Genomic DNA, 16,957 nt, shown 5'->3' on the forward strand with positions numbered 1-16,957 from the left:
GAGCTGTAGGTAAATGTAAGTTGCTTATTTAAATTTTAGACACACATTCAATAATCATAAAAAATAAGTAGTTGCAAGTAGGTACTACCACCAAATACCACCCTTCGAACATAACATATTTTATTCCCTGTTCTCTATGCATATCTTTTGCAATATGGCTTGGATAAAATATAACCTACAAAGTATATGTCCATTACTTAAACGTCATTGTTACTCAATGCCTACTAGCACAAAGCAGCGCTTTGTATAAACTGGCACAGAGCGACCTACCGAACTATAGGTATTATGAAAGCATGATTAGTGTCGCACTAGGCGAAATATATATATTTTTTTACTAAAGATGAGGAATAATTACTCGTCTGTTTGGTGATTTTTGCTGAATGATAGATATGAGCTATCTATTTATAGGTACTGGAAATGTAATTCAATGCTGGACGGGGCATATCGTCAGCAGAGTAGTTTTTTCCCGCAGTGCCATTAGTTAAAAAGGTATTAATCGAACATCATTTCCGTTTACTTTAACAACAAATTGTACCTGAACGACAGTTTCAAATGCCAAATACGGTTGTACAATTATCTACTGTCGAAATTTTTATTAAGGTTTTGATAGCAAAAATTACATTGTTATAAAAACCGAAACTGAACTATTCTTACACTAAAATACTGGATACTACAATTCAATTCTTTTACTTTACAAATTACTTTATTGAACAAATATTTTTTTTTGATTCTGTAAAAACTCTATACCTAATTGTTAACTTGTCGGATGGTCACCGACCTTAGTTTATATTTTACTCATTAATTTTGAGTTTTAACATATTATACAGGGTGTTCCAGAACTTATCCAAAAAAAAAAAAATTAGGGGCAGTTCGAAAATAATTTAAAAATATACTTCTGCATGGCACTGGAAACTGGTCCACTATAAAACCTGACCTCGCACAATGCGACCGATATGGCGGCAAAATGTGATAAAAACGGACAAAAACTTGAAAGAATTTCACAAGGAAAGAAATAAACAGAATTTAATAGCACCTATTTTATATCAGCAAGTTCAACTGCTTTTGCCATTATTGTTATTATTAATTAATAAAATTAATTTGTGGTTTTAAATAATAAAATAATTTGGCATAACTGATGTAACAACAACTGTTCAAAATTATGTTCACCGACGTGTGAACACATTTGGGTCCGTCTTATCAGCAAATTCAACTGCTTTTGCCATTATTGTTATTATTAATTAATAAAATTAATTTGTGGTTTTAAATAATAAAATAATTTGGCATAACTGATGTAACAACTGTTCAAAATTATGTTCACCGACGTGTAAACACATTTGGGTCCGTCTTACTCAGTTTCTACGAACTAACACAAATGTTGTCTTGTCTTGATTCATCATAAATTAAAATGATATCCATCAAATTCGAGTTGCGCAAACCATTTTTTACACTAACTACTAAAAAACTATTGTAAACACTATCGCAACGACGATTGTAAAATCGGATTTTAGTATTCGGAGTCGCTGAGGCCACGTGGCTCTCCACGCGTATTGCGAATGACGTTACAGACTACAGTTGTCCAGCTATGTAGTGGGTGAAAGTACTGCAACTTCAATAATTTTTTTCTCGGAAACTATGAGGATTTTACAAATTTTTTTTACGATATTGACTCCATTTTTCTTGTCGCATCTATTTCCAATTTTTTTTGGATAAGTTGTGATCATATACATATAGTATTTATTGAGATAGTATGGAGGAAGCTTTAGATCGGTTTTAGCTGATCGTTTTTGAGAAAAACAATTATTTTTTATTTCAAGAATCTTTCAAATCTTTAATCATTTTAGAAACCATGATGCTGGTTTATTTGGAACCAAAACGTTGAAACAAAATATGCTTTCAAAAATTAGAAATAGTAAATAAATTTTCTTTTTTTTTCAAAATATCAAACAGCTGGAGTCGATTTACGAGTCTCATTANTAATAAAATAATTTGGCATAACTGATGTAACAACAACTGTTCAAAATTATGTTCACCGACGTGTGAACACATTTGGGTCCGTCTTACTCAGTTTCTACGAACTAACACAAATGTTGTCTTGCTTCACCATAAATTAAAATGATATCCATCAAATCCGAGTTGCGCAAACCATTTTTTACACTAACTACTAAAAAACTATTGTAAACACTATCGCAATGACGATTGTAAAATCGGATTTCAGTATTCGGAATCGCTGAGGCCACGTGGCTCTCCACGCGTATTGCGAATGACGCTACAGACTACAGTTGTCCAGCTATGTAGTGGGTGAAAGTACTACAACTTCAATAATTTTTTTCTCGGAAACTATGAGGATTTTACAAATTTGTTTTTACGATATTGACTCCATTTTTCATGTCGCATCTATTTCCATTTTTTTTTGGATAAGTTGTGATCATATACATATAGTATTTATTGAGATAGTATGGAGGAACCTTTAGATCGGTTTTAGCTGCTCGTTTTTGAGAAAAAAATCTTATTTTTTATTTCATGAATCTTTCAAATCTTTAATCATTTTAGAAACCATGATGCTGGTTTATTTGGAACCAAAACGTTGAAACAAAATATGCTTTCAAAAATTAGAAATAGTAAATAAATTTTCTTTTTTTTTTCAAAATATCAAACAGCTGGAGTCGATTTACGAGTCTCATTAAGTGTTAATGGAATGGTCTAAAACATAACCATTTCTACCTTTTCGAAATCTCAATACAAAAAAATTTGGAATTATATATATTATTGGTACCGCTATCCAAATAAGGTAATAACCTTTTTAATCACCTAAAGAACCAAAAATCAATTGCAACACATATACATTACACTATGTAATGAATATTTCAAAATTTATCAGTCTGGAGTCTTCTGAAGAATATTATTAACACAAAAAGTATAATTTTTTATTACACGTCATTCACACAGATGTATCAATAAAAAAACAAGTCCAAGAACAAATCTCACATAGTTAAAGTAAGTATATCAATTTTTTACCTGTTTTACTTTTATTTTTTTGCCACTATTTTTTCCGTATCAAAATTTATATACATAAATGTGGTAATTTCATTAACATTATACAAATATAGACAAGCTTTTTAATTTTTGGTTCCGATCTCCTCCTTGTATCCTAGATAAATCAAAAAAGTTGTTTTTAATTTTGACACACTGTGAAATTTATACCAACCGATAAGAGCAATTACATATGTACATATGTAAATGTTCGCATATTAGCATCTATGTTTAAGGTCGCTATTAGTTAATGTCATTCACGCTGTGAGTTTAGAACGAGAGTACATATCCAGGATCTAAAAGACAACAATTGATGAGAATTTGTAGAACAAGCAGTGAAATAAGAGCTCGTTTTGTATGTATTTTATATTTACTTGTTTTTTATTTAATTCCAATTTGCTCTGATATAAAATGATAACGAATTTAATTAATATTCGAATATGGTAAGCTTTGTGTCGGTTGAATATTTATTCGCACCTTTATATCTTATAGTTTTAGGTATACAAGTATACGCGTGCTTAATAAAATCCGGCTTTAGAGAATTTTTTTTTTTTAATGAAAAGTTAGGTATTAATTTTTTTTACCATGACTAATACTATAATCAATCTATTGTCTGCACAATACTGCCTGTCTCGAGACATTGTGCTATAAAAAATGTTTAGTTATAGTTTAATTGACGTAAATTCACGCAGTCAATTGTAATTCTTATATTTTGTCTCCAAAAAAAGCGGACGAAAGTATGTAATAACATTGTAGGAACCGCATATTTATATTAGCGTCAGATTTATTATTTTCTGCTTTAAAATTTGAAATAGAAAAAGCATTTTTAGATTTTTGAAATACTCCCATAATGTAGTTCTGAAACCATATTAACTGTTACTTATTATTACCTTGACAATATGAATGAGATCATGCACTCAGGACATGCCGATGGCAATATTGAAGTGAAACCAGCTTGGAATAATATGTTACAGAATATAATAAAATAGAATATATTCTGCAGCAACACGGACGATATCTTTAAATACTTACTTGTACTTTACTATACTATAATTAGCTATCCCAGCGACTTCGCCATTTTTTTAAATGGTCTACAATAAGCCTTATAGTAATTAGGTATAAAAAAATTTTTTAGCCTTTACATATAGATGTAAACTATGAATACATGAATCAATCCTACATTTTTAGTACTTCTTTAACTTACTTTGTTCCTACAGATAAAAATAATTGTGTATGGATAGTAGATACTATTATATATATATTAATGAAATATTATGAATAGGTATATGTATTAATGAAAATATATAAAAAATCTAAATTCAGTGTGGCTCACTAAGAACCTATTTTTTTTGGGGACGTACAATACTCATAAGCAGACTAGCATTTTCCAGTTGTAAACACGCGTCAGTAATTGGCTTAATTTTCATCTTCAGGCATTTCCAATGCCTTCTAAATTTTTAAACTGAAGTAAACAAATAAGTTGAGATTTCAAGTCTGTACATAGATATTCTACATTATAAATTGATGAAATTTGAGATATACTCGTAGGTGCTTTAAGTGATACTGAGTAAGCTTATGTACCAAATTTTTAATGAAAGTTTCTAACGTGATTTTTCCAAAAAATGCTTTTAGAAAAGCATTGCTAACTTAATTTTTGTAAAGCATAAAATATTCATTTATCAAAGCCTATTTTTTTATATTTTTTTTTGGTGTCAAATTTAACAAAAAATTGTTAGCGAGATTTTTATTTAAAACCTGATTACGTCACTGATTTCTATTGTTTCAATATGGTTTATATCAAATTTTAAAAAATATATATACTCACTGCTGATTAGAAAGATATTTTACTATTTCTTTTGTTATTCAACGGAGTAAGCAACCTATGGATTCATAAATAAACCAACCCATATTTGTCGAATTCTAATAATAATAAATTATAATGTTATGTGATGTAATAGAATTTTTTAAGCTCTATTTTTCAGAAGGAAAACCCGGGTTAAATCGGTGAATAAATGCTATTTTTATAGGGGTGTTTCCATTTGAAATGAATCTATTGTACATGGTGACTCAATATATTTTGACCCTCCCCATTAACTTTTTTGTCTTTTATAGTTATAAAAAAATGTGAAATACAAAAGTTGCACATTTTATTATGAAGTTTTCGACAATGATAGAAAGACAAATGAAGTCCAAACAAAATGGGCGGATGTTAACTTATTAATTTAAATGGAATACACTGTATATTTTTACCTACTTCCCTGTCTAGCATAGTTGTATAGGGTTTGTTGGGTCCATCTCTAACAATAAATGAGATACTATTAAAAAACGAAAATAATGTTTTTTATTAAGAAAATAAAATATCTTGTAATTGTTAGATCTCTTTCAGACATTTCTGCCTTTTTTCCAATTACGTAAAGATTTACAGATTTAGTTGTAATATATTTTGACATATATGGGACATTGATACGATCCAAAACGCATATAGGTATTTTAAATAAATTTCACTAATTACGCCGTAAGAGGCCTAATTACTCATGAATATGGTAGGCCGTGACAGTGACAGTTAGTAATGTCAAGACAACATTGTTATTGACTGACAGTTTGTATTATTATTTAGTAAAAATGGTTTACACAGAAGCAGAAAATTGAAATATTATTATAGGAATTAGAGTATGGAGAAGAACTTTACTCTATTTTAATTCCTATAATATTTCGATTTTCTACTTCTGTGTTACTCATTTTTATGAAATAACAATATGAAATTTCAAACAATAACGATGTTGTCATGGCATTACCTGTCACTGTCACGGCCTACCATATAACATTGTTCATGAGTAATTAGGCCTCACACGGCCTAATTAGTAAGATTTAGTTAAAATACCTAACGCATTTTGGACTGTATTGACCTATTTGTCCGATATGACAAAATATACATACTACAACTAAATCTATAAATCCTTACATAATTAGAAAAAAATATTGAAATGCCTGAAAGGGGTCTAACAATTGCAAGATATCTTATTTTTCGTTTTTTAATAGTACCTCACTTATTGTTAGAGATGGACCCAACAAATCCTATATGACTATGCTCGACAGAGAACGTTCTATTCAAATGTGTAAAAATATACAGGGCGTTCGATTTTAATTAACAAAGTTAATATCCACGGCCATTTTGTTTGGACTTCATTTGTTTTTCTATTATCATTTTTGAAAACTTCATAGAAAATCGTGCAACTTTTGTATTTTACAATTTTTTATAACTCTAAAAACAAAAAAGTTAATGGGGGTTAAAAATACAGTATATCAAAAAATTCATTTGATTCATATCGTGAGTTAAAAAAATTACAGTCATGTCCTTGTTTTCTTAGTGGACCACACTGTATACATTCGCATTTTCCTATTTTAAATCTTATAATGTTCTAAGTTACATTTTTCTTAAACAATTTATGACGTACAAATGTTAGATTATTAAAAGTATATAGTATATACATATAGTAAGTAGAAACTACACTAGAAAAATTGTATTTTTAATACGAATTTTAAATCAGTGCATAATAAAATCACTACGTAAACCAGAATAAAATTGCAGTAACCTCTGTTGCATAGTAGTACTATCGTAGTCTACGTACTATGTAGTCGTAGTCAAAATCAAGTTAGCGTTGTAACCTCTATGTTATACATTAAACAATCGACTTACGATACACTTTCGTCTGTTCTTAATTGTTGCTGAATGGAATTTCCCAAGGTATTAAAATAGACCTGATTCACACTTTTGCCGTACAAGTAAGTTTTTATGGCTAGATGTAAACGTACATGTCGAACACACCCTTGCGAATAGTGACCTTCAAAAGGCCGTTACTTTGATTTGAACACATCAGTTATATGGAGATACCAGCTAGCTATATAAATAAATATGTAGATCATGATCTTGGGTGTTGGATGTTGACTTTTAATGAGATAATTTGAACGAAAGCAAACAAAGGATATTTGTTATTAGTTTAGAGGGAACATTATTAGTTAACTATGTCGGCAATTTTTAACAACCATGTATTATGGTGTAACGCGATGGATGCATTATTGTTATGAGGGTCCACAAATACAAAATTTATAAATTAATTTAAAAAATAATTACAACTTTGGCTTTAGGGAAAGGGGTGATTCCTCAAAGAATCTGTCTTGCTGAAGTATTTCAACTCTCTGGTTACAAATATATTAATTCCCTAGCACATGAAAGAGAGAGAGAGAGAGAGTGTGTGTGTGTGTGTATCTGTCACATTGAAAGACAAAAGTTGCACCCCTTACGTATGCTGCGTAAGTTGTAAAGTAAATCTACTTCATGGATCAAGGGCAAGAAAAAAAACATATGTATATGCCGTTTGCTGTTCGTATAGTGTGGAAAAAGTATGCTAATCACTTTAACACTGTTATTTTTTACCTCTTCATTACCAAGCGTTACTCAAGAAGCAAAGGGATAAAATTGAATATACTTTGCCTTCTGCTAATGGTCAAAAGTTGCCGATACCATATAATTGCCAATGTCATATATCTATAAAAACACATTTTTTGCTTTCATATTTGTGGTTTTTCCCGAAAACTTAGCTATAGATAGGGGCGAACAAGGAGAAAGGTTCAATCAGGATATTAGGACAATGGAAATACTGTTTCAAGGACATTGAGACAGCTACGTTGAGTGACTACTGCTACTATTATTAAGAAGGTTCGACACGAGATTTCTATGTCTTTTGATACTTTTCTGTCATTGTAAAATATTCAAGCATAAATCTGTAATTTTTTTCAATAAATATGGTGTTAGGTATTTTTTTATTTAAATTCCTATACTACCCTAACAAAAAATGTATGTAGTTTTTCAATTGAGTTATATAAAATATTTTTGGATTATATAGTGTGTCCCCAGTTGCCACGTCATCGATTTTGGTTTCTTTCAAAAACTCGAAAACTTTCAAGGTTACTTCAGAGGAAGAGAGCGATATGTCTCTCGAAACGTCAAGAAACCTAAACCGACGACGTGGCATCTAACCTGGAAATTGTTCTACCAAGCTATTTTTATATTATTATTAAACTTAAAATAAATGTTTACTTATTTTTTTACAATTTCTGACTGGTTTAAGTAATATAGTTAAAAATCGCGTCTTCTTAAATGTGTTCATTCTTCTTTTTTGATCAAACCCTGTATTTAAGCATTTTTTGAGTTCTCGTACAACTTTGTTAAATACAGTTAACGAAAGCAAAAATTAAAGCCACTTTACTTAAGGAAAATTTCACATTTTGAAATTTTTTGGACGCTCTGTATGTTTTATTACATAATTGATTACTGTCCATGGCTCCCCAAGATAAGCAAAATTTTTTATCAAGAATAACTTTCTCTCGAAAAATCAACAATAAGAAAAGTTACACGAGTGCAGTACCTACCCCATCTGGGGATACACTGTATCATATAATACCTTCTCTCGATGCTATTACAAAAAGTATTCATTTGGAGATCAATGAATTAATACCTGTATACTTTCACTTTCTGAAATATAATCTGTTTTCCAAAATCAAATGTATAAATTCTGGAATGTTATTCAATTTAATATTATGTACGTTTTCTCAAAATTATATGGACTGTTTCTTTTCGTGTACGTCCATTTTTTACATGTACCCGCATTTTCATGTATAGATGCCACAAAGTAAAAGTAATTATTTATGCACTGCAAATAAACGACAAGGAAACTCTGAATAATTTCGACCTTGCTGCACTGTCTTCGGAATTTTTTCATACGTCAGTTGGAATTACATACGTTATCAATAGTTTTTTTTGTGACTGCGCCCACTCTTAAAATTATATTGATAGCGTGTAATAAAAATTTCTACACTGACCTCGTCATCCTTCCAATAATTTTAATCATATGTATTAATAAAGTAACAATGCGGTTCGTTATATTAATTAAGAAAAATTTTATGCAAAGAGCTCAGATTACAAATTTTTCTTAAAGAAACTATACTTTTTCTTATTTGAAAATTATTTCTAATTTAATTCGCAACACCGTTAAACATAACTTTTATTTTTGTTTTTTTTTTATTTATTTACTAAATGGTAAAATTGTTAACACTTGTAGATAGCAGTAAACAGAACAATAATTGCTAGTACAGTTTTAGGTTATCAGCTCTACTTTAGTACATTACGGAAACGTGTGTCTTTTATTGTTTAAGTTTCAAGCGAATCAGTGAACATACATTTAAGTAGTCAGTTTTATCATGTACTTTTGTTTTAACTGTGTTTTCTTTTTGTAAAAAGAAAATTTGTCTGAGGCAGTGCGAACAAACATACTAAAATTGCTCAGCAAAACAGTAACAATGAATGGTAACATCTATAAATAGAGCTGGCCGAGCTATCGATAGAACCAGTGGTTCCAAAAATGTTTCTCGTATCATTGTAGTTTCAGTTGTATTAAAAAAATATTCTTTTTCAAAAACTATTTTTGCCACTCGAGTTTTCGCTTCTCGATTTATTTACTCTTCAAGAATCCTCTGTAAACCTGTAAATACCCTGTGTAGTTAGATATATTTTTTTACTCAATTTCACACATATCAATATGGCATACTTACAAATAAAATTAAAACCAGTCTAAATCACAGTTTTTTGTAATTTGAACTTTCCTATCTCTCTTCATAATTAAAAAGCTATCTTAAAATCATCGTGGAAAACCTAGGAAAATCAAAGAATTCCAGGAGAAAATGTTTTCTGGTCCATTCGAACGGTTTAAATATTATTAAACATAAACGTTATTCATAAGTTATATTTGGGCGGTTACGCTAATCATCATAAATCGTACAAAAATACAACAATTGCAACATTAACCTTTCCGAGTAACAGCGGTCAGATAAAATGGAACAATTTATTTAAAAATGAGTTTAAGGCTGGGCTCTACATTCTCCGCCTTCATCTCAAGAACGTCAGGGTGTAATAAAACGAAGAATGTTGAGGAATAAGTAATCCTCTCTGTTTGGTCAAAGGATCATTAAGCTGCTCGACAATTCGAAGGCTAATTGAAAAATATAGGTATCTAGATTGATGTCTTTGCATTCTGTGGTTTATAGCTACTTTAAAATCTCTCAATCTCAAATTAATTGTTAAGAATTTGATATACAGGGTAACTCACAGTGTGTGTAAAAAAATAGACAGAGATAGAACATAACAAATGTTGTAAATTTGCCTTATAAATCCGTGCCTAATTATAGATGCACATATAAGTTAAATAAAAAATAAATAAGTTTTATGTTCAATATATCAGACCTTCCCCACCCTCATATGTATCCTCTGAATACAAATTTGACATGAGGCTTCAGCCGTCAGGTCAGGAATTTTTTTTGTAAACTCAACAAATAGGTGGAAATTGCAAAAAATGGTGCTAATTTCTGATGAACATGTATCTGACTTCAGGAGAAACGAGAAGCAACTGTTCTTGTAATGTGGGTGGGGAACTTTAGGAGCTTTGTAACTTTGAGCTCGTGTAAATTTATGAAATTTGAAAATATAAATATTGTGATGTATTGATTAATATTGGAATTGATAACAATAAATGTATTGGATTATTGATTGCAAGGCTCTATACAATTCAAAGATGGAAATAATGTGGATCGAGTACAAACTCTGGGAAAGTTCCTAATGTCGGTTAGTGAACCTCAGGCTGGTTGAGTGGACGTTCGTTCGCAGGTTATGATAGCTCCGCAGGCTGTCCTGGTGAGAAATTTGCCCTAGATCGGGCATCATACCCGTTTCTGGATTTCGCCTTTCTTTCGTTTCTGGCTTCCCGGAACTAACCATAGCTCTGAAAGTGTTTCCATAGGAATTTTTGCATATTTGTTTCGTCCCAGTTCGGATTTCGTAGAATTCGAGAAAGTCTCTGTCCCCGAAATCCAAACTTGGAAGGTTTTTCTGTCTTAACAGTGCGTCGTTAGCAACTGGTCTGCCAACAGCGTCCTCCGGCGGTTCGTCTGTTGCGGATGCGGTGATTTAGGGCTTCTGTTGGATGGAGCGGTTTTTGGTGGCTTGGTGTCCCAATTGGAAAGTGGAGTGAATTTTGGAAGTCACTTGGGCCATGGAACACGACAAAATCTTTAACATTCTATATCTAACTAGGCTGCATAGAGTATAACTTCATATGAACTATTTTCTTTAAAATTATCTAACGGAACACGTACTTAAACATCGCGCTCGACAAAGATCAGGAATAATTAATTTTCGATAAACTTCCTAATGTTGTTGAAGTTAGGTATTTTTCTTATGGCTTGTGTCATATTCAAATTCGTATTTGGAAAATGAACAACAATTCTACGGTTCAATTGTAGAGCAGCTTCATTTCTTTTCACAGGCATGTGGGTTTGATTAATCAGCTTGTATTGAAATCAAAGGCAAATGTCAAGTTTGCATTTTCTGATCAATTAGTGGTGAATACTTAAGGAAATTTACATTCTTCGTCGACGTTTTAATAATCAGATTATCGTATCAAGGACGAGATAACACTCCTTCCGCAGCAAATTAATGTCTAGGAAGGATAAAAAGGCATTCCGAGCTATTAAAATGCGAGTGATAGATGTAGATAGAAATTTATTATGTTCGAAGCATATATGAATATTTTGAAAAGTAGTACAAGATAATTATTCAGAGGAAAGATAAATATCTGAAGAATTTATCATACTGAGGGGGTGGAGATATTATTATTATTATTATACAGGGTGTCTGGAAAAGTTGGTACAAAATTTATGGTGAAAGTAGAGCCAAAAATAGTAAAAAAAGTTGCTATAAACATTGGTCCTCCGGAGCACCGTTACTGATATATGACCCTCCAAAGGGGTCTCATCATTTGGATGTTTTTTAAAATAACTTTCTTTCTAATTAAGATAATGGAATGAAAATTGTAGGTAATAATCATACCATAAGGGTCTTTAACTATCATAAGTTTAATCAAAATCGGTTATTAATAAGGATAATTTTCTAACTACCCTTTACAGAAATTTTTCGACTTTTTTTTTATTTCTTTGAATTTTCAAGCAAATATTATTTTTCAATGATTTAGACTTTTTGGAAGAAAAAATGTCTACTTCTTTTTCGAATTCTGCGTAGTTTAGTCAGAAATAAATATTTTGTAAATAATGTGTGGCTCAGAACAGTAACTTTTGTTTTAACATTTTCACGTAGTAGGCATCTTTCGTGGTGACAGTTTCGTTGTAATGATACTAATGATTGTCACTTGTGATATCATTTAAATTCTTACGTTTCTTAGTTGTGTTCTTTGTGCTTGACTTTGCATTTCATTCGATTTTTTTACAACCATGAACCATCATGCTTTTACTGACCGTGAATATGCCGATATGCATTTTATTTATAGTTTCTGTAACGGAAATAGTCTGGCGGCTCAAAAAGTATCGGTAACGTTTCTCTGATAGGAGGCAACCTTCTGCAAGATTATTTGGGAAAATTCATGCCAGAATGATGGAATCAGGTGCCAAGATACCGTGAATTTGGTCGTCCAAGGAGGCGTAGCCATGATTAGACGAAGTGTAAGAGCGTCTGCTCATGATGGTTCATAGTTGTAAAAAAATCGAATGAAATGCAAAGTCAAGCACAAAGATCACAACTAATAGTAAGAAGATAAAGAAACGTAAGAATTTAAACGATAGCACGCGAAAGTGACAATCATTTGTATCATTATAATGAAACTGTCACCATGAAAGATGTCTACTATATGAAAATGTTAAAAGAAAGTTACTGTTCTGAGCCATATATTATTTACAAAATAATTATTTCTGAATAAACTACACAGAATTCGAAAGAAAAGTGGTGACATATTTTCTTCAAAAAATTCTAATTTATTAAAAAATAATATTATTTGCTTGACAATTCAAACGAATAAAAAAAATTTGAAACATTTCTGTTAGAAAACTATTCTTATTTGAAACCGATTTTGATGAAACTTATGATAGTTAAAGACCCTTATGGTATGATTATTACCTACAATTTTCATTCCATTATCTTAATCAGAAAGAAAGTTATTGCAAAAACTATTCAAATGATGAGACCCCTTTGGAGGGTTATATGTCAGTAACGGTGCTCCGGAGGACTAATGTTTATAGGAACTTTTTTTTACTATTTTTGGCTCTACTTTCACCTCCTTAAATTTTGTACCAACTTTTCCAAACACCCTGTATAAGTTAAATAAAGAATTTGTAAATATTTGCTAAATGTTTTTCCTTTGTAAAACTTATTCAAATCCTGAAGATATCACATATTTTCAAGTCGAAGGTTTAGTAAATTGGTAGAATCAAATTTTTGTTTATTATTAGGTAAATTATTAGTCCAGATTCCATTAATATCTTCAGAGCTTTTTGATTAAATGTCAAATTTTTTTTTACCTATATTCGAAATACCATTGGTTTTAGATCTTCGGTTCATTAAGATTATTTTTTCATTTAAAATTATCCCAAGAACAATTTCCTGAAGTTATGACGTGGACTTAGGAAACATCCTGTGAAAGCGAATAAAAATGTTTTATTTTCAACTTATTAAGTTATTCTAATCTAAAAATCTGTGAATGTTTGAAATTTTCTAATGCATTTCTTACAAAATCTAGCAAAATCTAATGTTATTATTATTAATTATTTAAAAATTATTTGTTGTTCAGTCATTACTTAATACTACGTAAGCTAAAAAAAAAATGTAACCTAATTTTGTAACTTCAATTTAAATGAACATTCGTTCATGCAAATATCGAGGAAGACTGGCTATGCATTCTGTATAGCGATCGAAAGACGGGCGTATCCTCTCGAGAGAACGATTAACTATTACCAAGAGAAAGGTGTAATCGTAAGTTTAAAGGTTTAAAATTGCGAATCGTGTTCTAAAAACTAATGCACCCATGAATAGGTCCCTAGAGAGTAGATAATTTCCTAGTATATCGCTTGAGCAACTACAGCATTGGCCTGTAAGGCGTTTAGTTCAACTTTGCTCTAGGTATTTTTCTTCGTATTGCGAGACATTGGTGCTGTAGAACAGAATACTTACTACGATAAGCCGTTCCCAGAACATTTGTGAAGACACACCATTGGATAAAATCGACCTCACGGTTCTATGCGCTACTAGCTGTTGTCTGAAGTTTTGTAGTGTAGCATAAGTTCTTTCCATATTTATTCATATTTTTCCACCTGTGAAATAAAAAATAATTAAAGGAACCTTTGAGCCAAAAGAATCAGTTAAGGGTTATTTTTATTAAACTATCGCACACGGAAAATAGTAAATAAGTAAAAAATACGCATTACTACAGGTGTCCCATAAGCACATGATCAAAAAGGTACTGCGACATTCTTTAGCTCAAAAGAAGATGATCTGACCTAACTTGCATTAAGAAAAAATGTCTGGCTCATCTGCTATTAATTGTCAAAGTTCTTGAAAAAAAATATGTTTTTGGTAATATCTGGAGAATGTTACAATGGATTATAATGAAACTTGCTGTGGACTTGTTCCTAAGTAAGATTTATGTTTTGATGAAGCAACCGCCTTGGGCAAGGTGGTAAATTCTTGAGTGTCTTGCTACAAGAATTACATAGCCCCACAAAAAAAAAGTGGCAGGTCCGAAAGACAAGACCATGGTATCCATATTGGGGTCGCTGAATCCGAATCCGGTGTCCTTTTGACGCGATTAGCTCTGGTTTAAGGTCAGTTCAAGGTCAAATGTAGAAAATCAATTGTCAACAAATTAAACCTATGTATCTATACGTTTTTGGGGTCGCCGAATCCGAATCCGGTGTCCGTTTGAAACGATCAGATCTGCTTTAAGTTCAGTTCAAGGTCAAATGTAAAGCCAATTATATTGTTTGTATTTGATCCTATGACTATCCTCAAATTATGGCACTCTTGTTTCAATGTGCGTTAGGTTTATAACATCCATGTTTGAAGGGATTCATCCAATGATATCATTGTAGAAACCTAAGGAAAATTCTTCATCGTTAGAAAAATATTCCTTATTTCTGTACTGATAGTAAAAAGCCTTCACTTTTCCGGCTTGCTTAGTATTTTTTTTAAACATGATATTAGGAACTCTGCTCCATTCTCTGCCAGGCCCAAACCTCGAACATAATTTACTTTTTTTTATTATATTGTTCCTGTCTTTTTCACAACGTGGTATGGAATATATTTGTCATCACTAGTATCACTAGCAATATCAGTGATAGTTTCATTTTATTCCCAAATTTCTCCCTTCTTTAATATCTTGGTGAAACCTTTCTCTCTGCTCAAGCCCAATTAAATTTTTCACTTAGGTTTAAAACCAAAATATTTGTATAAGTATCTTTCGTATGTTGATTGATCTTTTTCTATTAGAAAGTATTTAATAGACCTTATTGCTTCAAACGAACATCAGATTCAGATTCAACGACCCCCAAAACGTATAGATATGTAAGTTTACTTTGTTTTCAATTGATTCTCCACATTTGACCTTGAACTGACCTCAACCCAGATCTGATTGAGTCAAACAGACATCAGATTCGGATTCGGCGACTCCAAAAACTTATAGATATGTAGATTTACTTTGTTGGCAATTGATTCTCTACATTTGACCTTGCACTGAACTTAAACTAGACCTGATCGAGTGAAACGGACAATCATTATCACTACTATCCAAGTACAACAACTACCCACTACAATCACTACTATCGTAGTAAGCCATGATGTCGTTTTATAATAAACGAATTGTCAAACTTTTGACGTTGGTTGGACGCGTACTGGGAGTGTCAAGTTGTCTTCGCAAAACCCTAAGACTTTGACTATGTCGGTCATCTCTTCATTAGAAAACGTCATTCGAAACGAATGTGTCGGACTTTTGAATGGGGATGATAAGTTAGTTACTTAATGAAATTTCTTAACTTATAAGAAATGTGACAAAAGGTTAAGTTTAGTTAAACTAAAATATTCAGAACTACTTAACTGTGCTGATAACTGTAGTAAAAAATTCAAATTCATTTTTTTCCACGAATTGTGTATTTTAGCGATATGCAATAAATATACCTATCTATTTTCAAAAAATATTTTCCAACAAAAAAAAAGGTGTAGCAAAAAACAAAAGATTGTATAAGACGTTCTTAGTGACCTCTATACTTTAGGCAAAAATAAGCTTATTCATGTTTGACTATCCCAAAAACTTTCTTATGCCAAATTTTAATTAAATATTTTAAAAGGTCACGTAAAAAATTTAAAAAATGTCTGAAGTACAGTATATTTTTAAGGATGGATGTATTGCATTGAGGTTAATGCTTTGTTTTGATCGGACAGCAGAATATTGCTCTTAAATTTTGAGATATGAAAGTATTCAATAATAATCAATGAAGAAAACCATGTAATTTTAGACTCAAACATTATAGAAACATGAGGTAGGTACATACGTCTTCTTTTTATACAAAATTTTATTCAACTTCTCGAATTGCACATAGAAAAAAAATCTAACTGGATCGAAATAAAACTGGAATGTATAACTCCAAATGATTAATCTATTTCTGATGATCGCTATATTTCTCTTCGTCTAATTATAGTTAATTGATACTTGTCAGTTCTTGTTTGTTTAAAATACATTTCAAGTTCTTATAGAGGAAATAAAATCGAACTTATTGCTTGCCTAAATACTTACTTCTAGATTTAAATAAAGCCAAGAAATAAGTATTATTAACTTTTCGCTACTAAGTTTAATAAAATTATTATTTATTTTATATACGATATTTTTAGTGGAATGATTTGTTTTTATAAATTTTGGCTGCTACATGTGGAAAATATGTTATTATAGTTTTATGCAGATTAAAAGACACACTTTTTATATTGTGCAGCCCTTTATAACCTTGCATGTACTTAACATTTACTTAAAATAAAGTTAAAATTAAG

Source organism: Anoplophora glabripennis, unplaced genomic scaffold, assembly GCF_000390285.2.
Source record: "Anoplophora glabripennis isolate ALB-LARVAE unplaced genomic scaffold, Agla_2.0 scaffold757, whole genome shotgun sequence".
In the NCBI taxonomy this organism is placed as follows: domain Eukaryota; kingdom Metazoa; phylum Arthropoda; class Insecta; order Coleoptera; family Cerambycidae; genus Anoplophora; species Anoplophora glabripennis.